General features: G+C 44.8%; 1 protein-coding gene across 1 annotated transcript in view; it reads right to left on the reverse strand.

The window, feature by feature from the left end:
- Positions 1–24,179, reverse strand: part of LOC109866423 (serine/threonine-protein kinase PAK 5) — a 110,611-nt gene extending 86,432 nt beyond the window's left edge. The window contains exon 1 of the mRNA XM_031800722.1: positions 23,831–24,179. The gene's annotated coding sequence lies outside the window, so the exon portion shown is untranslated. The remainder of the gene's footprint in view (positions 1–23,830) is intronic.
- Between the last annotated feature and the right edge of the window lie 2,177 nt (positions 24,180–26,356).

A 26,356-nucleotide genomic window follows, 5' to 3' on the forward strand; every position in this document is an offset into this window, starting at 1 on the left:
ACATGTTTCCCATGCTAATAAAGCCCCTTGAATTGAATTGAATTGAGAGAGGGTGGGAGCAAGAGGGAGAGAGAGGGGGGGCAGGAGAGAGTGAGAGGGGGGAGGAGAGAGAGGGGAGAGCAGGAGAAAGAGAGAGGGATGAGGAGAGAGGGGGGCTTGGAGCCTCAGTGATGTGTAGATGGAGCAACTTACACAACTTTTCATTTATTAAGGAGCACAAGACATAATAGGGGGAGTAAGGGGGGATTCGCATCTAGTGGCAACATCTCCCTACTCCCAGTGGGCTAGAAGCCAGCATGTAATACCTGAAATAGGGACATCATCAACTAGGGACACCAGGTCTGACTCTAGAGGACTGGCGCCACAGGGAACCTGGCATGATTTGTGGCATGGCTGTCCCATCCCCATCCATCCCTTCCCACCAGACAGCCATGGCAATAAAAACACGCTACTTGTTAGCACTGCATTTACAGCGCTAATCTAATCATCAATATCTTTGGCCTTTGGCAAAATGCTGCAACGTAAATTCTAACACACTGGCCTGTGGCTGTGGGTTCATGACTTGCTTTACACGTGCATCGGTTAGTCAAATCACATTGCAAGCAGAAAAAAACAAGGAAGGGAAGTACTGCTACGGTACACAATAGTAGGTTTTAGTAGACAGAAGCTGCTAAGGTACACAATAGTAGGTTTTAGTAGACAGAAGCTGCTAAGGTACACAATAGTAGGTTTTAGTAGACAGAAGCTGCTAAGGTACACAATAGTAGGTTTTAGTAGACAGAAGCTGCTACGGTACACAATAGTAGGTTTTAGTAGACAGAAGCTGCTACGATACACAATAGTAGGTTTTAGTAGACAGAAGCTGCTAAGGTACACAATAGTAGGTTTTAGTAGACAGAAGCTGCTAAGGTACACAATAGTAGGTTTTAGTAGACAGAAGCTGCTAAGGTACACAATAGTAGGTTTTAGTAGACAGAAGCTGCTAAGGTACACAATAGTAGGTTTTAGTAGACAGAAGCTGCTACGGTACACAATAGTAGGTTTTAGTAGACAGAAGCTGCTACGGTACACAATAGTAGGTTTTAGTAGACAGAACCTGCTAAGGTACACAATAGTAGGTTTTAGTAGACAGAAGCTGCTAAGGTACACAATAGTAGGTTTTAGTAGACAGAAGCTGCTAAGGTACACAATAGTAGGTTTTAGTAGACAGAAGCTGCTAAGGTACACAATAGTAGGTTTTAGTAGACAGAAGCTGCTAAGGTACACAATAGTAGGTTTTAGTAGACAGAAGCTGCTAAGGTACACAATAGTAGGTTTTAGTAGACAGAAGCTGCTAAGGTATACTTTCGGCCCGTCTTTGGACACTGTGCTATCTAACCTCCAAACAAGCTTCAATGCCATACAACACTCCTTCCGTGGCCTCCAACTGCTCTTAAACGCTAGTAAAACCAAATGCATGCTTTTCAACCGGTCGCTGCCTGCACCTGCATGCCCGACTAGCATCACCACCCTGGATGGTTCCGACCTAGAATATGTGGACGTCTATAAGTACCTAGGTGTCTGGCTAGACTGCAAACTCTCCTTCCAGACTCATATCAAACATCTCCAATCGAAAATCAAATCAAGAGTCGGCTTTCTATTCCGCAACAAAGCCTCCTTCACTCAAGCCGCCAAGCTTACCCTAGTAAAACTGACTATCCTACCGATCCTCGACTTCGGCGATGTCATCTACAAAATGGCTTCCAACACTCTACTCAGCAAACTGGATGCAGTCTATCACAGTGCCATCCGTTTTGTCACTAAAGCACCTTATACCACCCACCACTGCGACTTGTATGCTCTAGTCGGCTGGCCCTCGCTACATATTCGTCGCCAGACCCACTGGCTCCAGGTCATCTACAAGTCTATGCTAGGTAAAGCTCCGCCTTATCTCAGCTCACTGGTCACGATGGCAACACCCATCCGTAGCACGCGCTCCAGCAGGTGTATCTCACTGATCATCCCTAAAGCCAACACCTCATTTGGCCGCCTTTCGTTCCAGTACTCTGCTGCCTGTGACTGGAACGAATTGCAAAAATCGCTGAAGTTGGAGACTTTTATCTCCCTCACCAACTTCAAACATCAGCTATCTGAGCAGCTAACCGATCGCTGCAGCTGTACATAGTCTATTGGTAAATAGCCCACCCTTTTCACCTACCTCATCCCCATACTGTTTTTATTTATTTACTTTTCTGCTCTTCTGCACACCAATATCTCTACCTGTACATGACCATCTGATCTTTTATCACTCCAGTGTTAATCTGCAAAATTGTAATTATTTGCCTACCTCCTCATGCCTTTTGCACACATTGTATATAGACCCCCCCTTTGTTTTCTACTGTGTTATTGACTTGTTAATTGTTTACTCCATGTGTAACTCTTTGTTGTATGCTCACACTGCTATGCTTTATCTTGGCCAGGTCGCAGTTGCAAATGAGAACTTGTTCTCAACTAGCCTACCTGGTTAAATAAAGGTGTTCTCAACTAGCCTACCTGGTTAAATAAAGGTGTTCTCAACTAGCCTACCTGGTTAAATAAAGGTGAAATAAAAAAATAAAAATAAAAAACACAATAGTAGGTTTTAGTAGACAGAAGCTGCTACGGTACACAATAGTAGGTTTTAGTAGACAGAAGCTGCTAAGGTACACAATAGTAGGTTTTAGTAGACAGAAGCTGCTAAGGTACACAATAGTAGGTTTTAGTAGACAGAACCTGCTAAGGTACACAATAGTAGGTTTTAGTAGACAGAAGCTGCTACGGTACACAATAGTAGGTTTTAGTAGACAGAAGCTGCTAAGGTACACAATAGTAGGTTTTAGTAGACAGAAGCTGCTAAGGTACACAATAGTAGGTTTTAGTAGACAGAAGCTGCTAAGGTACACAATAGTAGGTTTTAGTAGACAGAAGCTGCTAAGGTACACAATAGTAGGTTTTAGTAGACAGAAGCTGCTACGGTACACAATAGTAGGTTTTAGTAGACAGAAGCTGCTAAGGTACACAATAGTAGGTTTTAGTAGACAGAAGCTGCTACGGTACACAATAGTAGGTTTTAGTAGACAGAAGCTGCTAAGGTACACAATAGTAGGTTTTAGTAGACAGAAGCTGCTAAGGTACACAATAGTAGGTTTTAGTAGACAGAAGCTGCTAAGGTACACAATAGTAGGTTTTAGTAGACAGAAGCTGCTAAGGTACACAATAGTAGGTTTTAGTAGACAGAAGCTGCTAAGGTACACAATAGTAGGTTTTAGTAGACAGAAGCTGCTAAGGTACACAATAGTAGGTTTTAGTAGACAGAAGCTGCTAAGGTACACAATAGTAGGTTTTAGTAGACAGAAGCTGCTAAGGTACACAATAGTAGGTTTTAGTAGACAGAAGCTGCTACGGTACACAATAGTAGGTTTTAGTAGACAGAAGCTGCTAAGGTACACAATAGTAGGTTTTAGTAGACAGAAGCTGCTAAGGTACACAATAGTAGGTTTTAGTAGACAGAAGCTGCTAAGGTACACAATAGTAGGTTTTAGTAGACAGAAGCTGCTAAGGTACACAATAGTAGGTTTTAGTAGACAGAAGCTGCTAAGGTACACAATAGTAGGTTTTAGTAGACAGAAGCTGCTAAGGTACACAATAGTAGGTTTTAGTAGACAGAAGCTGCTAAGGTACACAATAGTAGGTTTTAGTAGACAGAAGCTGCTAAGGTACACAATAGTAGGTTTTAGTAGACAGAAGCTGCTAAGGTACACAATAGTAGGTTTTGGTAAAAGGGGTCTATTTAAATGCCTTTATTTGTATGGCATGTTCAATGGAAACAAAGTTTTAAAACCATGACGGGTTTCGGCTGAATGGCCTTGACAGCAGTCTCATTATATACAAGAGCGGGATAAAGTAACAAATACACTAAAAACTCCCTCTAAAAACTCCTTATAAAGACACCCTCTAAACAAAGTCTCCTTATATAAAGACTCCTTCTAAAGACTCCTTCTATAGACTCTTTATAAAGACTCCTTCTAAAGACTCATTATAAAGACACCCTCTAAAGACTCCCTCTAAAGACTCCCTCTAAACAGTCTCCTTCTAAAGACTCCTTCTAAAGACTCATTATAAAGACTCCCTCTAAAAACTCCCTCTAAACAAAGTCTCCTTATAAAGACTCCCTCTAAAGACTCCCTCTAAAGATTCATTCTAAAGACTCATTATAAAGACCCCCTCTAAAGACTCCCTCTAAAGTCTCATTATAAAGACTCATTATAAAGACTCCCTCTAAAGACTCCTTCTAAAGACTCATTATAAAGACTCCCTCTAAAGACTCCCTCTAAAGAATCCCTCTAAACAAAGTCTCCTTATAAAGACTCCTTCTAAAGACTCATTATAAAATACTCCCTCTAAAGCCTCCCTCTAAAGACTACCTCTAAAGTCTCATTATAAAGACTCCTTCTAAAGACTCCCTCTAAAGACCTCCTCTAAAGTCTCATTATAAAGACTCCTTCTAAAGACTCCCTCTAAAGTCTCATTGTAAAGACTCCTTCTAAAGACTCATTATAAAGACACCCTCTAAAGACTCCCTCTAAAGACTCCCTCTAAACAGTCTCCTTCTAAAGACTCCTTCTAAAGACTCATTATAAAGACTCCCTCTAAACAAAGTCTCCTTATATAAAGACTCCTTCTAAAGACTCCTTCTATAGACTCTTTATAAAGACTCCTTCTAAAGACTCATTATAAAGACACCCTCTAAAGACTCCCTCTAAAGACTCCCTCTAAACAGTCTCCTTCTAAAGACTCCTTCTAAAGACTCATTATAAAGACTCCCTCTAAAAACTCCCTCTAAACAAAGTCTCCTTATAAAGACTCCCTCTAAAGACTCCCTCTAAAGATTCATTCTAAAGACTCATTATAAAGACCCCCTCTAAAGACTCCCTCTAAAGTCTCATTATAAAGACTCATTATAAAGACTCCCTCTAAAGACTCCTTCTAAAGACTCATTATAAAGACTCCCTCTAAAGACTCCCTCTAAAGAATCCCTCTAAACAAAGTCTCCTTATAAAGACTCCTTCTAAAGACTCATTATAAAATACTCCCTCTAAAGCCTCCCTCTAAAGACTACCTCTAAAGTCTCATTATAAAGACTCCTTCTAAAGACTCCCTCTAAAGACCTCCTCTAAAGTCTCATTATAAAGACTCCTTCTAAAGACTCCCTCTAAAGTCTCATTGTAAAGACTCCCTCTAAAGACTCCCTCTAAAGACTCCCTCTAAACAAAGTCTCCTTATAAAGACTCCTTCTAAAGACTCATTATAAAGACTCCCTCTAAAGACTCCCTCTAAAGTCTCATTATAAAGACTCCCTCTAAAGACTCCTTCTAAAGACTTATTATAAAGACTCCCTCTAAAGACTCCCTCTAAACAACGTCTCCTTCTAAAGACTCCTTCTAAAGACTCCCTCTAAAGACCTCCTCTAAAGACTCCTTCTAAAAACTCCTTCTAAAGACTCCTTCTAAAAAATCCTTCTAAAGACTCCCTTTAAAGACTCCCTCTAAGGACTCCCTCTAATGACTCCCTTTAAAAACTCCCTCTAAAGACTCCCTCTAAGGACTCCCTCTAAGGACTCCCTTTAAAGACTCCTTCTAAGGACTCCCTCTAAGGACTCCCTTTAAAGGCTCCTTCTAAGGACTCCCTCTAAGGACTCCCTCTAAAGACTCCCTCTAAAGACTCCCTTTAAAGACTCCTTCTAAGGACTCCCTCTAAGGACTCCCTCTAAAGACTCCCTCTAAAGACTCAGCTTGCCTCCTTTGTAATACTTTCCTGTCATTTCATGCCTGTGTATCATAGAGAGCACAGCTGTGTTATTGGATGCTTTAATCTATTCAGTCAGCGTATCAGTACTCTCAGCCATACACCGCGTCATTAGAGGCCTGCCAGTGTGTGGGTGCATTTCTGAGCTGCTCAGAATAAACTGACTGACGGGCTCGCCAGCACAGTAATGGGGCTTGTTTTGCAAAATCGACTGTTTTGCTTGTACATGCATCTCTAGAGAACCAGGGTGTTTACCTGTGTGTGTGCTAGATAAATAAATACGTAAACTACACACACAAACGCACACACAAAGACATCACATCACTATGTGATGGTTAGGAGGACAGACCGCCCCTACATTTAGGCCATACTGGTCTCCTGTAACTGATGAAGAGGATGCAGCATATTTCATACTGTCAGTGCACGCACGGGAGAGGAGAGAGGAAATAGAGAGCAGGGAGAGGAGAGAGAGACCAGGGAGAGGAGAGAGAGGAAAGAGAGAGCAGGGAGAGGAGATAGAGACCAGGGAGAGGAGAGAGAGGAAAGAGAGAGCAGGGAGAGGAGAGAGAGGCCAGGGAGAGGAGAGAGAGGATAGAGAGAGCAGAGAGAGGAGAGAGTGAGCAGGGAGAGGAGAGAGAGGAGAGAGAGAGCAGGGAGAGGAGAGAGAAGGGAGAGAGCAGAGAGAGGAGAGAGAGGAGAGAGTGAGCAGAGAGAGGATAGAGAGAGCAGAGAGAGGAGAGAGTGAGCAGGGAGAGGAGAGAGAGCGCAGGGAGAGGAGAGAGAGGGGAGAGCGCAGAGAGAGGAGAGAGAGCAGGGAGAGGAGAGAGAGGAGAGAGTGAGCAGAGAGAGAGGCCAGGGAGATGAAAGAGAGAGAGCAGGGAGAGGAGAGGGGGATCAGGTAGAGGAAAGAGAGGAGAGAGAGCAGAGAGAGGAGAGAGAGGAGAGAGGATTCAGGTTTATAGAAAGGAGGAGAGAGAGAGAGCAGGGAGAGGAGAGAGAAGGGGAGAGCAGAGAGAGGAGAGAGAAGGAGAGAGTGAGCAGGGAGAGGAGAGATAGGCAGGGGAGGAGAGAAGTGGGCGATGAGCGCAGAGAGAGGAGGAGGGAGGCAAGGGAGAGGTAGAGAGATGAGAGAGTGAGCAGAGAGATGAGGCCAGGGAATGAAGAGAGAGAGCAGGGAGAGGAAGAGCGGGATTTCAGGTGAGGAAAGAGAGGAGAAGAGCAGAGAGAGGAGAGATGAGGAGAGAGAGGAGAGAAGGGAGAGAGAGCAGGGAGAGGAGAGAGAGAGCAGGGAGAGGAGAGAGAGAGAGAGAGAGAGTAGAGGAGAGAGAGAGCAGGGATGAGGAGAGAAGGAGAGAGAGAGCAGAGAAGGGAGAGAGAGAGCAGAGAAGAAGAGAGAGGCCCAGAGAGAGCAAGGAGAGGAGAGAGAGAGAGGCAGGGAGAGGAGAGAGAGGAGAGAGAGAGCGGAGAGAGGAGAGAGAGGAAAGAGAGAGCCAGGGAGAGGAGAGAGGGATCAGGTAGAGGAAAGAGAGGAGAGAGAGAGAGCAGGGAGAGGAGAGAGAGGAAAGTGTTATAGAGGAAGAGTTCCTTGGTCTCAATGATGTGTCATTGGTATGCTAACAAATGCAAGTCATCCTATCTTCATGCCTTGAGTCCATTCAAGACATACATGAAGTCATAACCTTCAGCTAACCTAAAGCTACTGTATGGCACAGCTAGCACTTAAACACTGATGTCCCCATAAATCACTAGTGACTAAACCTAAGTAGGACCCCATAAACCAGCAGTCTACAAATCTTAGGATATGATCTGAGACCAGATAGAGAACCAAACCTTTCTCATAAGCAGGAGATCCCAACACCATACCCCACATCTAGAACCAAGACATCAGCCAATAACAGACCCCAAACCTAGAACCAAGACATCAGCCAACAACAGACCCAAAACCTAGAACCAAGACACCAGCCAACAACAACCCCAAACCTAGAAACAAGACATCAGCCAACAACAGACCCCAAACCTAGAAACAAGACATCAGACAACAACAGACCCCCAAACCTAGAAGCAAGACACCAGCCAAAAACAACCCCAAAACTAGAAACAAGACATCAGCCAACAACAGACCCCAAACCTAGAACCAAGACATCAGCCAACAACAGACCCCAAACACAATCAAGACATCAGCCAACAACAATACTGGACTAGACTTGCAAAAAGGTTCCAAATGTGTTCTTCGGCTGTCCCCCTATTTTTGGTTCCAGGAAAAAAAAAAACTTTGGGTTCCATGTAGAACCCTATGTGGAAAGGGTTATTCATGGAACACAAAATGTTTCTACCTAGAACCAAAGATGGTTGTTCAAATGGTTCTCCTATGGGGACAGACGCAGAACCCTGTTAGGATCTAGATAGCACCTTTATTTCTCAGTGTTCAGTATATTCTCAATCTACAGCAAGCTCTCTTTAAGGTTGACATGAGAAGAATCTCTAGGATTTTCACGCTGTCTCCTGATGTCAGGGTCAGTTTGCTAAAGCTGGTCTAATCTCTGTGAATTGTTGTCAACAAAACAGACAATCTTTGTTTACAATTGCACATCAGCTGATATTTTAACAACATCCCTACTTTGCTGGTGATTGCATGCCCTGTGGTGGATGATGGTGATTGCATAATGATTCTAGAATAGAATATATTCTACTCTATTCAGACTCAGAATGAAGATCCTGTTGAAAATACCATATCAAATGTTAAAGATAGAGTGACTGACTCAATGTATGTATCATTGTATAACCTACCACATCCACCCAGAAAGTCATCCATTCCATTCAGTATAATTAGCTTAACATACTGAAGGCTATCTGTCTTGAGTCACGCTGACCAGATGGATTCGACTAATGAATGACTCAAATATAAGTGGAATTCCAGGCTCTTGCATATGTCGGACAATAGCCTACACAGTGTGACAACTAGCCAACTAGCCAAAATGTTGAGATGCTGCCAATGTTTGGGATGCTGTGGCTTTCTTTGAAGCCTAGGGTGTGTTTGTAAATTCACTCTGGCTATCTACTCCGATTTCAGAGCCCTCTCGTCTGAGTGTGCCAGAGTGCAGAATAATTGATGAATTTACGATCGCTCAACACCCATTGAACTTGGCCGGTGTCAGTAAACGTTGGCAAAAAAGCTTAATTAAATTGTTGCCAGCTATACAGTTACAGTCACTAACGCTCTGGATAACATGAAAACTGCCTAACCAGCTCTGCTAGGGCGAGTAAAATGGTCAGAGTGAGGTGTTCTCTCATTTATGTCTGGAAATAGCTAGCAAGCTAGCAAATTTTAGCCAGTTAACTTGGGTGCTTGATTGCCGTTGTGATGTCTGAACGCTCTGATCAATCCTACTCCTCGGCCGGAGCGTCCAGTTTGCGCTCCGAACTCTCTTAGAGTGAACCGATCAGAATTTACAACCTTGTAGCTAATGTGGCACTCCAGAGTGAATTTACTAACGTCCAGCTAATGTGGCACTCCAGAGTGAATTTACTAACGTCCAGCTAATGTGGCACTCCAGAGTGAATTTACTAACGTCCAGCTAATGTGGCACTCCAGTGAATTTTCTAACGTCCAGCTAATGTGGCACTCCAGAGTGAATTTACGAACGTCCAGCTAATGTGGCACTCCAGAGTGAATTTACTGACGTCCAGCTAATGTGGCACTCCAGAGTGAATTTACGAACGTCCAGCTAATGTGGCACTCCAGAGTGAATTTACGAACGTCCAGCTAATGTGGCACTCCAGAGTGAATTTACGAACGTCCAGCTAATGTGGCACTCCAGAGTAAATTTACGAACGTCCAGCTAATGTGGCACTCCAGAGTGAATTTACAAACTTGTAGCTAATGTGGCACTCCAGAGTGAATTTACAAACTTGTAGCTAATGTCGCACTCCAGAGTGAATTTACAAACTTGTAGCTAATGTGGCACTCCAGGGTGAATTTACAAACTTGTAGCTAATGTGGCACTCCAGAGTGAATTTACGAACGTCCAGCTAATGTGGCACTCCAGAGTGAATTTACAAACTTGTAGCTAATGTGGCACTCCAGAGTGAATTTACAAACTTGTAGCTAATGTGGCACTCCAGAGTGAATTTACAAACTTGTAGCTAATGTGGCACTCCAGAGTGAATTTACAAACTTGTAGCAAATGTGGCACTCCAGAGTGAATTTACAAACTTGTAGCTAATGTCGCACTCCAGAGTGAATTTACAAACTTGTAGCTAATGTGGCACTCCAGGGTGAATTTACGAACGTCCAGCTAATGTGGCACTCCAGAGTGAATTTACAAACTTGTAGCTAATGTGGCACTCCAGAGTGAATTTACAAACTTGTAGCTAATGTGGCACTCCAGAGTGAATTTACAAACTTGTAGCTAATGTGGCACTCCAGAGTGAATTTACAAACTTGTAGCTAATGTGGCACTCCAGAGTGAATTTACAAACTTGTAGCTAATGTGGCACTCCAGAGTGAATTTACAAAGACACCCTAAGTGTTCATGTAACATTAGCACCAACCTGATGTTTGCTAAAGAGAATGAGTACAGTTATCAGTGGGGTCAGGGTAAGGGATGTGGTTGGCTTGAAATACTACTATCACATCCGGGGTCATGGTTAAGGTCAACGTTCCCATGAAACCACTGGTTTTAGAAATATTTTCCTACGTGGTATAGAGAGAGGATGGGAGGATGGAGGATGAGGAGGAGGATGAAGAAGAAGAAAAGGGGAATGTTCTAGGGCACTGATGTCAACTTCCATCTCTCCAGAGACTTGCATGCTGTTTTTCAGTTCCACCCATTTCCCTACTTAATTGGTCTATATTGGGCTATTTCTTCTATTTCTCCAATATACTTTATTTTACAATTCTTTTTAATACATTTTGGGGAACTAGTCCATACAATGTGAGATGGAATATAGAATGTTTGTTCAAACTTAATAGCTTTGAGTTATGACTGCATTGATAATATTACTAGGGCCAAAGTTTGTAATACGATCTACTTGAATAAAAACACATACTGTGCAGTAGCTACCCACTGGGCACAGACATCAGCTCAACGTCTAGTTTTGATTTACATCTGGTTGAGTTGTCAACGAACGTGAATTCAACGTGAATTCAACATGAAATCCCACCCCAAAAATCATTGGATTTGGGTTGAAAGTTCAGTGAAAAAAAGACCAAATTCCCTTATGTTGATGACTTTCTGCAAATCTAATCAGTTTTCCACGTTGATTCAACATCATCACATAGATTTATTTGGTTTACATAACCAGTGGGTAATGGCTGCGACAGCTCTGGATAGTGTGACAGGGAATCTCAACCCTGCTCGTTCACGTGTTCAACTTAATGTCACGTTCGTTATAAGGATCGGACCAAGGCGCAGCGTGGTATTCGTACATTCTTATTTATTTAAAGAATGAACACGGAACAAACTAACAAAATAACAAAGCGTGAAGCTATACAAACGAGTGCTGACAGGCAACTACACAAGATCCCACAAACTACGCAGACGACACCATTCTATATACCTTCGGCCCGTCTTTGGACACTGTGCTATCTAACCTCCAAACAAGCTTCAATGCCATACAACACTCCTTCCGTGGCCTCCAACTGCTCTTAAACGCTAGTAAAACCAAATGCATGCTTTTCAACCGGTCGCTGCCTGCACCCGCATGCCCGACTAGCATCACCACCCTGGATGGTTCCGACCTAGAATATGTGGACGTCTATAAGTACCTAGGTGTCTGGCTAGACTGCAAACTCTCCTTCCAGACTCATATCAAACATCTCCAATCGAAAATCAAATCAAGAGTCGGCTTTCTATTCCGCAACAAAGCCTCCTTCACTCACGCCGCCAGGCTTACCCTAGTAAAACTGACTATCCTAGCGATCCTCGACTTCGGCGATGTCATCTACAAAATGGCTTCCAACACTCTACTCAGCAAACTGGATGCAGTCTATCACAGTGCCATCCGTTTCGTCCTAAAGCACCTTATACCACCCACCACTGCGACTTGTCGGCTGGCCCTCGCTACATACTCATCACCAGACCCACTGGCTCCAGGTCATCTACAAGTCCATGCTAGGTAAAGCTCCGCCTTATCTCAGCTCACTGGTCACGATGGCAACACCCATCCGTAGCACGCGCTCCAGCAGGTGTATCTCACTGATCATCCCTAAAGCCAACACCTCATTTGGCCGCCTTTCGTTCCAGTACTCTGCTGCCTGTGACTGGAACGAATTGCAAAAATCGCTGAAGTTGGAGACTTTTATCTCCCTCACCAACTTCAAACATCAGCTATCTGAGCAGCTAACCGATCGCTGCAGCTGTACATAGTCTATTGGTATATAGCCCACCCTTTCTCACCTACCTCATCCCCATACTGTTTTTATTTATTTACTTTTCTGCTCTTTTGCACACCAATATCTCTATCTGTACATGACCATCTGATCATTCATCACTCCAGTGTTATTCTGCAAAATTGTAATTATTTGCCTACCTCCTCATGCCTTTTGCACACATTGTATATAGACTCCCCCTTTGGTTTCTACTGTGTTATTGACTTGTTAATTCTTTACTCCATGTGTAACTCTTTGTTGTCTGCTCACACTGCTATGCTTTATCTTGGCCAGGTCGCAGTTGCAAATGAGAACTTGTTCTCAACTAGCCTACCTGGTTAAATAAAGGTGTTCTCAACTAGCCTACCTGGTTAAATAAAGGTGTTCTCAACTAGCCTACCTGGTTAAATAAAGGTGTTCTCAACTAGCCTACCTGGTTAAATAAAGGTGTTCTCAACTAGCCTACCTGGTTAAATAAAGGTGTTCTCAACTAGCCTACCTGGTTAAATAAAGGTGAAATAAAAAAATAAAAAATAAAAACACCAAAGGGAAATGGCTACCTAAATATGATCCCCAATCAGAGACAATGATAAACTGCTGTCTCTGATTGGGAACCATATCAGGCCAACATAGAATACAAAAACCCCTAGACCTACAGAACCCTAGACATACAAAAAAAAACTAGATTTACAAAACCCCTAGACAATCCAAAACTAGCGTACCCACCCTAGTCACACCATGACCTAAACAAAATATAAACAAAACAGAGATATCTCAGGTCAGGGCGGGACACTTAAAGACATCAACGTACAGTATATGCAGTTTCTAAATGGTACTTCTGAATCTATGTTACAGACAATATAAATGAAAACACCTGTCCGTCTTCAGAGCTTTACCCTGCTATGCTCCGACAGGATACACAGTGTTAAACACGTAGGCTTCGACAAGAGACAGAGTGTAAGACAGTATATAGCCTGCATTACCAATGCACTACCTGGTTGATCTGGCAAAACATGGTCTGAACTTCTGTTCCATTAGTATGGTCTACAACACACAGTGCATATCCAGTGTTCCCCCTAGGACTGTTTTCAACAGTGGTGTTAAAGTTAGGGGGGGGGGGGGGTTGCAAATGTTGCTGTTTTAAAGCTAATTCCCTGCAATTCTACACATTTTGCCAGTGGGGAGAGAGAATCTGAAGTTTTAAAGCTAATGCCCTGCAATTCTATGCATTTTCCCATGGCTTAGGCCTTGTTCTTATGCTATCTGAGTGACTCAAACATTATAACAAAATCAATGTGGGCCCAATGCCATTTTTTACATTTCAGAATCTCCCTGACTTCCTCGTTTTTCTTTTATGGATTGTTAGTTCTCAAAGATGATCTCATAAAAAAATGTATAGTTTCATTATCTTTTCTACATACTTTATATATTTTGTTTCTTTTGCGGCCACGATGCGCCACTGCTAAATGCATATAGCGGAAACACTGATATTAAACAACAACATCCCACTGTATTAAACTTGGCTAGTTGATAATTCCCTTCGTGATTATGTAGTCATTAAACATCAATGGAGAGAGAGAGAGGGAGAGGGAGAGGGAGAGAAAGAGAGAGGGGGGAGAGGGGGGAGAGAGGGGGGACAGCGGGGTGGAGAGAGGGAGGGGAGAAGTATGTGTTCTGTGGAATATCAATATCTCCATAATGGAATGCTAAATATTACTGCTATTCATGCAGGATGGTGTTTGCAGCAGCAGTAATAGCTTGTTAAGAAGTCTATAGTACCATTTGCATGCCTGAGGTATGAGGAATGGAGAGGAAAGAGCCTCCCAGAGGTGAACAATAGAAACCTCTAATTACACTGCAGGAATGCACAGCAATGTCATACAATAGCCATGTGCAGAGCTCCTGGTATGTAGATGTGTATAAGGGCCTATGTGATCCTAATGTGATGTTACATGAGGAATACGCTTACCGTTCACTTCAAGAATCATCTGAAATGGGAAATACATAGAATAGCCTTCCATTTTTTCAGCCTTATTTTAACAGGTAAGTTGACTGAGAACACATTCTCATTTGCAACAATGACCTGGGGAATAGTTACAGGGGAGAGGAGGGGGATGAATGAGACAATTGTAATCTGGGGATGATTAGGTGACTGTGATGGTATGGGAATTTAGCCAGGACACCGGGGTTAACACCATCTACTCTTACGATAAGTGCCATGGGATCTTTAGTGACAACAGAGAGTCTGTATACCAATTTAACGTCCCATCCAAAAGACGGCAACCTACACAGGACAGTGTCCCCAATCACTAACCTGGGATATTGGGATATTTTTTTTTCGACCAGAGGAAAGGGTGTCTCCTACTGGCCCTCCAACACCACTTCCAGCAGTTTCTTCTCTGTTTTAACTTTAGATAAGGCCTAAACGTTAGAGTCCCATTCAGACTAATGGGACACAGACCAGGACCCATATTTACAAAGCCTCAGCTCCCCTCTTATTCATTATGATCTAAAATGGCAAAACTGATCCTAGATCAGCACTCCCACTCTGAGACGCTTTGTGAATACATACCTGTATCTTTTAAATCCCTGAATGGCTTCCCTGCAGGTGTACTTATATAAAGGTGTTCTGCCTGATGGGAAAACCAGCCAGTGGACAGTTAAGTGCTTCACTGGACTTGATATGTAACTACTGTGAAATGCAGCAGAGGTGAGACAACAACCAGTCCAATTGACTTTTTAAACCTGCCCATTCTAAACATCTGTCGCTTTAATGGTGATTACACTGGAATTACGCTCACACTTACTCACCCACGCCTTATTGAACCGGTTACTGGTTGAGTAGGGCAGGGTTGAGTAGGGCAGGAATGAGTTGGGCAGGAATGAGTAGGGCAGGGCAGGGTAGAGAAGGGCAGGGTTGAGTAGGGTAGAGTTGAGTAGGGTAGGTTTGAGTAGGGTTCACACACACATAAGCCAACACTACACACACAAAACATGCAAAGGCAAACACACTTTCGCTCTCTCACTCTCTCTCTCTCTCTCTCTCTCTCTCTCTCTCTCTCTCTCTCTCTCTCTCTATCTCTATCTCTCTCTCTCTCTCTCTCTCTCTGTCTCTGTCTTTCTGTCTCTGTCTCACAGACCGACAGACAGACAGACAGAAACAAACAAACACACACACCCACACTTTCAGTGACAGTAAGTCCCTAGGACAGGGAGTGAGTGACAGAGCAGTAATGCCAGTATAGAGCAGCAGCAGTCTAGCCCGAGGGCCTCCCTTGGTGTGTAGGCTACACTAGCCCTCTCATCACTAGCCCTCTCATCACTGCCCTCTGATGCCAAGCCCCCCACGCCAGCCGACCGGCAAACACACATACATACACACACGCATGCATGCAGTCACACACACACACACACACACACACACACACACACACACACACACACACACACACACACACACACACACACACACACACACACACACACACACACACAACACAACATTCACTTGCTCTCATCAGTGCACTATGATCCCAATGCATCTCCCCTGATGAGGCTGTTGGAGCTACAGAGTGGTCTTCTCTGTCACACAGAGGGTTGAATCAAAGTATAAATTGTCTGTCTGCACAGATCTAGGATCAGCTCAGTCTCCCCCAATTCTATCAGACCTTAAATCAGTGTCTAAAGGGAGAGGGAATAAATAGGTTAGTGTGGAGTGGAGCTGTCCTCAGGCTGGCTGGGTAGAGGGACACACATGGTCCCACCCCATGTGACATTTGCAATGCTACAGTCCCCCAGGTCATGTTGTATACACACACACACACAGCGAGTCCTGCAGAACACCCACTCTCTCTCTCTCTCTCTCACACACACACACACACACACACACACACACATCAAGTCCTGCAGAACACCCACTCTCTCTCTCTCTCTCTCTCTCTCTCACACACACACACACACACACACACACACACACACACACACACACACACACACACACACACACACACACACACACACACACACACATCAAGTCCTGCAGAACACCCACTCTCTCTCTCTCTCTCTCTCTCACACACACACACACACACACACACACACACACACACACACACACACACACACACACACACACACACACATCAAGTCCTGCAGAACACCCTCTCTCTCTCTCTCTCTCTCTCTCTCTCTCTCTCTCTCTCTCTCTCACACACACACACACACACACACACACACACACACACACACACACACACACACACACACACACACACACACACACACACATCAAGTCCTGCAGAATACCCTCTCTCTCTCACACACACACACACACACACACACACACACACACACACACACACACACACACACACACACACACACACACACACACATCAAGTCCTGCAGAACACCCTCTCTCTCTCTCTCTCTCTCTCTCTCTCTCTCTCTCACACACACACACACACACACACACACACACACACACACACACACACATCAAGTCCTGCAGAATACCCTCTCTCTCTCTCACACACACACACACACACACACACACACACACACACACACACACACACACAGTGTGTCCTGCAGAACATACGCACATATCAAGTTCTGCACAACACCCACTCATACACCCACTCATACACACACACATACACTGCGAGTCCTGCAGATCACACACAGGAAGATATTTTAATTACTAAACAAGCAGTGAGAAACACAATGGCCATGACCTATCTATGACCTATGTGTGACCTATCTGAGACGTATCTGGAACCTATGAAGATGAATGTGTCTGTCTAACTCTACAGTATTTACTCTCTCCCCATTAGACACCTCTCACTCTCTCCTCTCTCTCTCTCTCCTCTCTTCTTTCCTCTCTTTCCTCTGTAGACAACTCTCACTCTCTCCTCTCTCTCCTCTTTAGACACCTCTCACTCTCTCCTCTCTCTCCCCATTAGTCAACTCTCACTCTCTCCTCTTTCTCCCTCTCTCTCTCCTCTCTCCTCTCTCTCCTCTTTAGACACCTCTCACTCTCTCCTCTCTCTCTCCTCTCTCTCTTCTCTCCCCTCTCTCTCTCCTCCCTTTCGCTCTCCTCTCTCTCTCTCTCTTTTCTCTCCTCTCTAGACACCTCTCTCTCTCCTCTCTCTTTTCTTCAGACACCTCTCTCTCCCCCCTCTTCAGACACCTCTCTCCTCTCTCTCCTCTCTTTCTCCTCTTTAGACACCTCTCTCCTCTCTCTCCTCTCTTTCTCCTCTTTAGACACTCTCTCTCCACTTCAGACACCTCTCTCTCCACTTCAGACACCTCTCTCTCCTCTTCAGACACCTCTCTCCTCTCTCTCCTCTCTTTCTCCTCTTTAGACACCTCTCTCTCCACTTCAGACACCTCTCTCTCCTCTTCAGACACCTCTCTCTCCTCTTCAGACACCTCTCTCCTCTCTCTCCTCTCTCTCTCCTCTTCAGACACCTCTCTCCTCTCTCTCCTCCCTTTCTCCTCTTTAGACACCTCTCTCTCCTCTCTCTCTCTCCTCTTTAGACACCTCTCTCCTCTCTCTCGTTCTCCTCTTTAGATATCTCTCTCCTCTCTCTCTTTCTCCTCTTTAGACACATCTCTCTCCTCTCTCTCCCTCTCCTCTTTAGACACCTCTCTCTCTCCTCTCTCTCCCTCTCCTCTTTAGACACCTCTCTCTCTCCTTTCTCTCCTCTCTCTCCTCTCTCTCTCTCCTCTTTAGACACCTCTCCTCTCTCTCTTTCTCCTCTTCAGACAACTCTCTCTCCTCTTTAGACACCTCTCTCTCCTCTCTCCCTTTCTCCTCTTCAGACACCTCTTTCTCCTCTCTCTCTTTCTCCTCTTCAGACAACTCTCTTTCTCCTCTTCAGACAACTCTCTTTCTCCTCTTCAGACAACTCTCTCTCCTCTCTCTCTTTCTCCTCTTCAGACATCTCTCTCTCCTCTCTCTCTCCTCTCTCTCTTCTCTCTCTTTCACCTCTTCAGACACCTCTCTCTCCTCTCTATCTCCTCTCTCTCTCTTTCTCCTCTCTCTCTTTCTCCTCTTTAGACACCTCTCTCTCCTCTCTCTCTTTCTCCTCTTCAGACACCTTTCTCTCCTCTCTCTCTTTCTCCTCTTTAGACACCTCTCTCTCTCCTCTCTCTCCTCTCTCTCTCCTCTCTCTCTCTCTTTCTCCTCTTCAGACAACTCTCTCTCTCCTCTTTAGACACCTCTCTCTCCTCTCTCCCTTTCTCCTCTTCAGACACTCTCTCTCCTCTCTCTTCTCCTCTTCAGACAACTCTCTTTCTCCTCTTCAGACAACTCTCTTTCTCCTCTTCAGACACCTCTCTCTCCTCTCTCTCTCCTCTCTCTGTCCTCTCTCTCTTTCTCCTCTCTCTCTTTCACCTCTTCAGACCCTCTCTCTCCTCTCTCTCTCCTCTCTCTCTTTCTCCTCTTCAGACAACTCTCTCTCTCCTCTTTAGACACCTCTCTCTCCTCTCTCCCTTTCTCCTCTTCAGACACCTCTCTCTCCTCTCTCTCTTTCTCTTCTTCAGACAACTCTCTTTCTCCTCTTCAGACAACTCTCTTTCTCCTCTTCAGACACCTCTCTCTCCTCTCTCTCTCCTCTCTCTCTTTCTCCTCTCTCTCTCTTTCACCTCTCAGACACCCTCTCTCTCCTCTCTCTCTCCTCTCTCTCTTTCTCCTCTTTAGACACCTCTCTCTCCTCTTTAGACACCTCTCTCTCCTCTTCAGACACCTCTCCCCCCTCTTTAGACACCTCTCTCTCCTCTTTAGACACCTCTCTCTCCTCTTTAGACACCTCTCTCTCCTCTCTCTCTTTCTCTTCTTCAGACACCTCTCTCTCTCTCTCGCTCTCGCTCTCTCTCTCTCCTCTTTAGACACCTCTCTCTTCTCTCTCTCTCCTCTTTAGACACCTCTCTCTCCTCTCTCTCTTTCTCCTCTTCAGACACCTCTCTCTCTCCTCTCTCTCCTCTCTCTCTCCTCTCTCTCTCTCCTCTTCCGACACCTCTCTCTCCTCTCTCACTTTCTCCTCTTCAGACACCTCTCTCTCCTCTCTCTCTTTCTCCTCTTCAGACAACTCTCTTTCTCCTCTTCAGACAACTCTCTCTCCTCTCTCTCTTTCTCCTCTTCAGACACCTCTCCCCCCTCTTTAGACACCTCTCTCTCCTCTTTAGACACCTCTCTCTCCTCTTTAGACACCTCTCTCTCCTCTCTCTCTTTCTCTTCTTCAGACACCTCTCTCTCTCTCTCGCTCTCTCTCTCTCCTCTTTAGACACCTCTCTCTTCTCTCTCTCTCCTCTTTAGACACCTCTCTCTCCTCTCTCTCTTTCTCCTCTTCAGACACCTCTCTCTCTCCTCTCTCTCCTCTCTCTCTCCTCTCTCTCTCTCCTCTTCCGACACCTCTCTCTCCTCTCTCTCTTTCACCTCTTCAGACACCTCTCTCTCCTCTCTCTCTCCTCTCTCTTTCTCCTCTCTCTCTTTCTCCTCTTCAGACACCTCTCTCTCCTCTCTCTCTTTCTCCTCTTCAGACAACTCTCTTTCTCCTCTTCAGACAACTCTCTCTCCTCTCTCTCTTTCTCCTCTTCAGACACCTCTCTCTCTCCTCTCTCTCTCCTCTCTCTTTCTCCTGTCTCTCTTTCACCTCTTCAGACACCTCTCTCTCCTCTCTCTCTCCTCTCTCTTTCTCCTCTCTCTCTTTCTCCTCTTCAGACACCTCTCTCTCCTCTCTCTCTTTCTCCTCTTCAGACACCTCTCTCTCCTCTTTAGACACCTCTCTCCTCTTTAGACACCTCTCTCTCCTCTTCAGACACCTCTCTCTCCTCTTTAGACACCTCTCTCTCCTCTTTAGACACCTCTCTCTCCTCTTTAGACACCTCTCTCTCCTCTTTAGACACCTCTCTCTCCTCTCTCTCTTTCTCCTCTTCAGACACCTCTCTCTCTCTCTCTCTCTCTCTCTCTCCTCTTTAGACACCCCTCTCTTCTCTCTCTCTCTCCTTTTTAGACACCTCTTTCTCATCTTCAGACACCTCTCTCTCCTCTTTAGACACCCCTCTCTTCTCTTTAGACACCTCTCTCTCCTCTCTCTCCTTCTCCTCTTCAGACACCTCTCTCTCCTCTCTCCTCTCTCTCCTCTTTAGACACCTCTCTCTCCTCTCTCTCTTTCTCCTCTTCAGACACCTCTCTCTCCGCTCTCTCTTTCTCCTCTTCAGACAACTCTCTCCTCTTCAGACACCTCTCTCTCCTCTTCAGACACCTCTCTCTCCTCTTTAGACACCTCTCTCTCCTCTCTCTCTTTCTCCTCTTCAGACAACTCTCTCCTCTTTAGACACCTCTCTCTCCTCTTTAGACACCTCTCTCTCCTCTCTCTCTTTCTCCTCTTCAGACAACTCTCTCCTCTTTAGACACCTCTCTCTCCTCTTTAGACACCTCTCTCTCCTCTTTAGACACCTCTCTCTCCTCTTTAGACACCTCTCTCTCCTCTCTCTCTTTCTTCTTTAGACACCTCTCTCTCATCTTCAGACACCTCTCTCTCCTCTTTAGACACCTCTCTCTCCTCTTTAGACACCTCTCTCTCCTCTCTCTCCTTCTCTTCTTCAGACACCTCTCTCTCCTCTCTCCTCTCTCTCCTCTTCAGACACCTCTCTCTCCTCTCTCTTTCTCCTCTTCAGACACCTCTCTCTCCTCTCCTCTCTTTCTCCTCTTCAGACAACTCTCTCCTCTTTAGACACCTCTCTCTCCTCTTCAGACACCTCTCTCTCCTCTTCAGACACCTCTCTCTCCTCTTTAGACACCTCTCTCTCCTCTCTCTCTTTCTCCTCTTCAGACACCTCTCTCTCCTCTCTCTCGTTCTCCTCTTCAGACCTCTCTCTCTCTCTCTCTCTCTATCCTCTTTAGACAACTCTCTCTATGATCATCTTTTCATGATTTAGTCATCCTCCTCTCTACTCTGTGCTACTCTTGTCTTTGGTATTCACTCTTTCCTCTCTCTCTCTTTCTTTCTTTCTTTTTCTCTCTCTCTCTCTCTGACTATATCCTCTCCATCCTCTTCACGCTTTCCTCTTCTTCATCCTCTTCTTCCAACTCCGCGCCATTGTCCTCCTCCTCTCCTCTTCCACCTCCTCTCCTCTTCCTCCTCCTCTCCTCTTCCACTCTTTCCTCTTCTTCATCATCCTATTCCAACTGATCATTCTCTCATCTTTCCTCTTCATCTCTCCTGCTCCTCCTCTTCCTCCTCCTCCTCCTCCTCCTCCTCTCCTCTCTATCTGTGTCTAGTTCATTTACATTATCCTCCAGTCATTCCTTCCATCATCAGAATCCATCTCTGTAAGTCTCCCAGACCCACTGGGTTCAAACCTCCACTGAGTCTTAGAGGGGCTTACACACACGCATATTTAACTGTCAACTAAATTGTCCCTCGATTACTACATACCTGTATGAAAAAACACTGTAGTCTCCCATTCTACTGTATCAACAGTGTCAGTGAGAGAGATGTTATAGACATACAAAGTCAGGGTGAAAGACGTGTCTAGTCTAGGGGTCTATCCTAATGCGAAGTCCATGAGTATATCAGAGGCACATCCTAAAGGCATGCATAAATACAATATGATGGACTAGTACAGTCTTAGAAAAAAAGGTGCTATCTAGAACCTGAAAGGGTTCTTCGGCTGTCCCCATAGGAGAACCCTTTGAAGAACCCTTTTTTCTAAGAGTGTATAGTATAGCCATATGGACAAATATAGCAAATACTGTGTCATTCCTTACCAATGTCATTCACTCTCCAAGCCCATATACTGCTACTGCAAGACAAACATAAACAGGCCTATACTATAGAATGAATGCATTATATTTCTATGTCTAGACCCACTCTATTCTAGCATTGGAGTCTAATATTAGTGGAATGTATGTTCTTATAACTTGAAAGGTTATTATTAGGCCTACTGTACGCAGAGCCTCCTCAAGCTTCGATCATTATGTAAAGCTGTTGTTCTCGCTGCTGAATACATTACCAACTGGATAACCGGCGACTGTATGTGCGTGTGTGTGTTGCCTTGAGCCGCAAAAGGCCTAGCCTTGTCTGAGGGTTGGGCACAGTTGGGGACAGACGGGGACAGGGACTGGGAGAGGGACGAGGACAAGGAGTAGGAATGGTGCCACTGTGGTAGGAGTGTTACTGAATCAAGGCTTTCTGCTGAGGATGAGACACAGGACCTCCGTTGAAAACAGTCACAACAGAATAGCTGCAGTAACTCAGAGATATCCTCACACTAAACATGTAGAGGCCAAATATAGAAAAAGAGCAAAATGATGCAATTGTATTATTATTATTATTACTGTTTTTTTCCCCAACCAGTCATTGATTTGCAACAGCACTAATGTGTCAATGACACTCCGGAGGACTAGGCTACATTCTGTTCCTTTGTATATCCAGTTCCTTGTAGCAGGATTTGGCTCAGAGTTAGACCCCAGCAGCATACCACTTTTAATTTTCCTCTACACACCTTATAATCCTGGAGATGCATTGAACTTTAAAACTCACCATTTGTTCAACCAAACCGCCTGCTCTAGCCTACTGTACTAGCCTACTGTACTGGCCTACTGTACCAGTTTACTGTAGTAACCTGCTCTAGCCTACTGTACTAGCCTACTGTACTGGCCTACTGTATTAACCTACTGTACTAGTCTACTGAACTAGACTGCTGTACTGGCCTACTGTACTAGCCTACTGTACTAGCCTACTGTACTAGCCTACTGTACTGGTCCATTGTACTGGTCCCCTGTACTGGCCTACTGTACTAACCTACTGTACTACCCTACTGTACTAACCTACTGTACTAGACTGCTGTACTGGCCTACTGTACTAGTCTACTGTACTGGCCTACTGTACTAGCCTACTGTACTGGCCTACTGTACCAGCCTACTGTACTGACCTACTGTACTAGCCTACTGTACTGGTCCATTGTACTGGTCCCCTGTACTAGTCTACTATACTTGCCTACTGTACCGGCCTACTGTACTAGTCTACTGTACTAGCCTACTGTACTGGCCTACTGTACTAGCCTCATGTACTGGCCTACTGTACTGGCCTACTGTACTAGTCTACTGTACTAGCTTACTGTACTGGCCTACTGTACTAGCCTACTGTACTGGCCTACTGTACTGGCCTACTGTACTAGTCTACTGAACTCTCATCTATTGGTGAACATCCTTATTGTAACCAAGGATAATGTCAAACCCTGCTGATGAATATTACCCCCTAAAAACAAACCAGCATCGGTTTTCTTAAGACTCCATTGATTGATTGCTTCACTGACTATCATCTATTTACAAAATGCAGACAGCATTTCGGTTTCAACACCAAGGACAGTGGTCGTTGCACGTAGTCTATCCTGCAGCCTGTAGCCATGATAACATACGCTCATTCCCAACTACATATTTATCTGTTTAGGCTATTCCCGACAGTCTTGTGGAGAAGAACAAACCGCTGTCAGTGCCAGTGGTGTTTAACTGTAGGACTATAAGCCTAGGCTAATGAATGGGAGAGAGGTGTTCTGCAAGAAGCGACCATATTTCACAAAATGGCACATCGCAGAGCGTTTATCGATTACTAGAATTGCACCTACCTGCTGTCTTGAGGCTGTCGCCCTCACATGTCCCGCCGCTGTATTTGGTCTAGGTATTATGATTATTATGGTGGGTACCGTTATGTGGCTGCCAGCGCCATGTTAATGTCGCTCCGTGGTGCTACTGAGCTGCGCGGTACAGTCCTGTGTGGAGCGACCGCTGTGTGTGTGTGTGTGTGTGTGTGTGTGTGTGTGTGTGTGTGAGAGAGAGTGTGCAGGCTTACATCCGGGATGTTGTGGAGAGGAGGGGAGTGGGGCTTGCAGAGACCGTCACAGCACCTGTGTTTTAAGAGCGGCGCGCGGTTGAACTGGAAGAGGATTCGGCTGCAAAATATTAGGGGGGTAATAATGCAATTTAAACAAAATAATGTAGGCTGATATTTTATTTTCTGTCAGATATGGCCACAATATTCAATGCAACGGCTGTCCCCATAGGAGAACCCTTTGAAGAACCCTTTTTTCTAAGAGTGTATAGTATAGCCATATGGACAAATATAGCAAATACTGTGTCATTCCTTACCAATGTCATTCACTCTCCAAGCCCATATACTGCTACTGCAAGACAAACATAAACAGGCCTATACTATAGAATGAATGCATTATATTTCTATGTCTAGACCCACTCTATTCTAGCATTGGAGTCTAATATTAGTGGAATGTATGTTCTTATAACTTGAAAGGTTATTATTAGGCCTACTGTACGCAGAGCCTCCTCAAGCTTCGATCATTATGTAAAGCTGTTGTTCTCGCTGCTGAATACATTACCAACTGGATAACCGGCGACTGTATGTGCGTGTGTGTGTTGCCTTGAGCCGCAAAAGGCCTAGCCTTGTCTGAGGGTTGGGCACAGTTGGGGACAGACGGGGACAGGGACTGGGAGAGGGACGAGGACAAGGAGTAGGAATGGTGCCACTGTGGTAGGAGTGTTACTGAATCAAGGCTTTCTGCTGAGGATGAGACACAGGACCTCCGTTGAAAACAGTCACAACAGAATAGCTGCAGTAACTCAGAGATATCCTCACACTAAACATGTAGAGGCCAAATATAGAAAAAGAGCAAAATGATGCAATTGTATTATTATTATTATTACTGTTTTTTTCCCCAACCAGTCATTGATTTGCAACAGCACTAATGTGTCAATGACACTCCGGAGGACTAGGCTACATTCTGTTCCTTTGTATATCCAGTTCCTTGTAGCAGGATTTGGCTCAGAGTTAGACCCCAGCAGCATACCACTTTTAATTTTCCTCTACACACCTTATAATCCTGGAGATGCATTGAACTTTAAAACTCACCATTTGTTCAACCAAACCGCCTGCTCTAGCCTACTGTACTAGCCTACTGTACTGGCCTACTGTACCAGTTTACTGTAGTAACCTGCTCTAGCCTACTGTACTAGCCTACTGTACTGGCCTACTGTATTAACCTACTGTACTAGTCTACTGAACTAGACTGCTGTACTGGCCTACTGTACTAGCCTACTGTACTAGCCTACTGTACTAGCCTACTGTACTGGTCCATTGTACTGGTCCCCTGTACTGGCCTACTGTACTAACCTACTGTACTACCCTACTGTACTAACCTACTGTACTAGACTGCTGTACTGGCCTACTGTACTAGTCTACTGTACTGGCCTACTGTACTAGCCTACTGTACTGGCCTACTGTACCAGCCTACTGTACTGACCTACTGTACTAGCCTACTGTACTGGTCCATTGTACTGGTCCCCTGTACTAGTCTACTATACTTGCCTACTGTACCGGCCTACTGTACTAGTCTACTGTACTAGCCTACTGTACTGGCCTACTGTACTAGCCTCATGTACTGGCCTACTGTACTGGCCTACTGTACTAGTCTACTGTACTAGCTTACTGTACTGGCCTACTGTACTAGCCTACTGTACTGGCCTACTGTACTGGCCTACTGTACTAGTCTACTGAACTCTCATCTATTGGTGAACATCCTTATTGTAACCAAGGATAATGTCAAACCCTGCTGATGAATATTACCCCCTAAAAACAAACCAGCATCGGTTTTCTTAAGACTCCATTGATTGATTGCTTCACTGACTATCATCTATTTACAAAATGCAGACAGCATTTCGGTTTCAACACCAAGGACAGTGGTCGTTGCACGTAGTCTATCCTGCAGCCTGTAGCCATGATAACATACGCTCATTCCCAACTACATATTTATCTGTTTAGGCTATTCCCGACAGTCTTGTGGAGAAGAACAAACCGCTGTCAGTGCCAGTGGTGTTTAACTGTAGGACTATAAGCCTAGGCTAATGAATGGGAGAGAGGTGTTCTGCAAGAAGCGACCATATTTCACAAAATGGCACATCGCAGAGCGTTTATCGATTACTAGAATTGCACCTACCTGCTGTCTTGAGGCTGTCGCCCTCACATGTCCCGCCGCTGTATTTGGTCTAGGTATTATGATTATTATGGTGGGTACCGTTATGTGGCTGCCAGCGCCATGTTAATGTCGCTCCGTGGTGCTACTGAGCTGCGCGGTACAGTCCTG

This window comes from Oncorhynchus kisutch, linkage group LG21, assembly GCF_002021735.2.
Source record: "Oncorhynchus kisutch isolate 150728-3 linkage group LG21, Okis_V2, whole genome shotgun sequence".
Taxonomy (NCBI): Eukaryota; Metazoa; Chordata; class Actinopteri; order Salmoniformes; family Salmonidae; genus Oncorhynchus; species Oncorhynchus kisutch.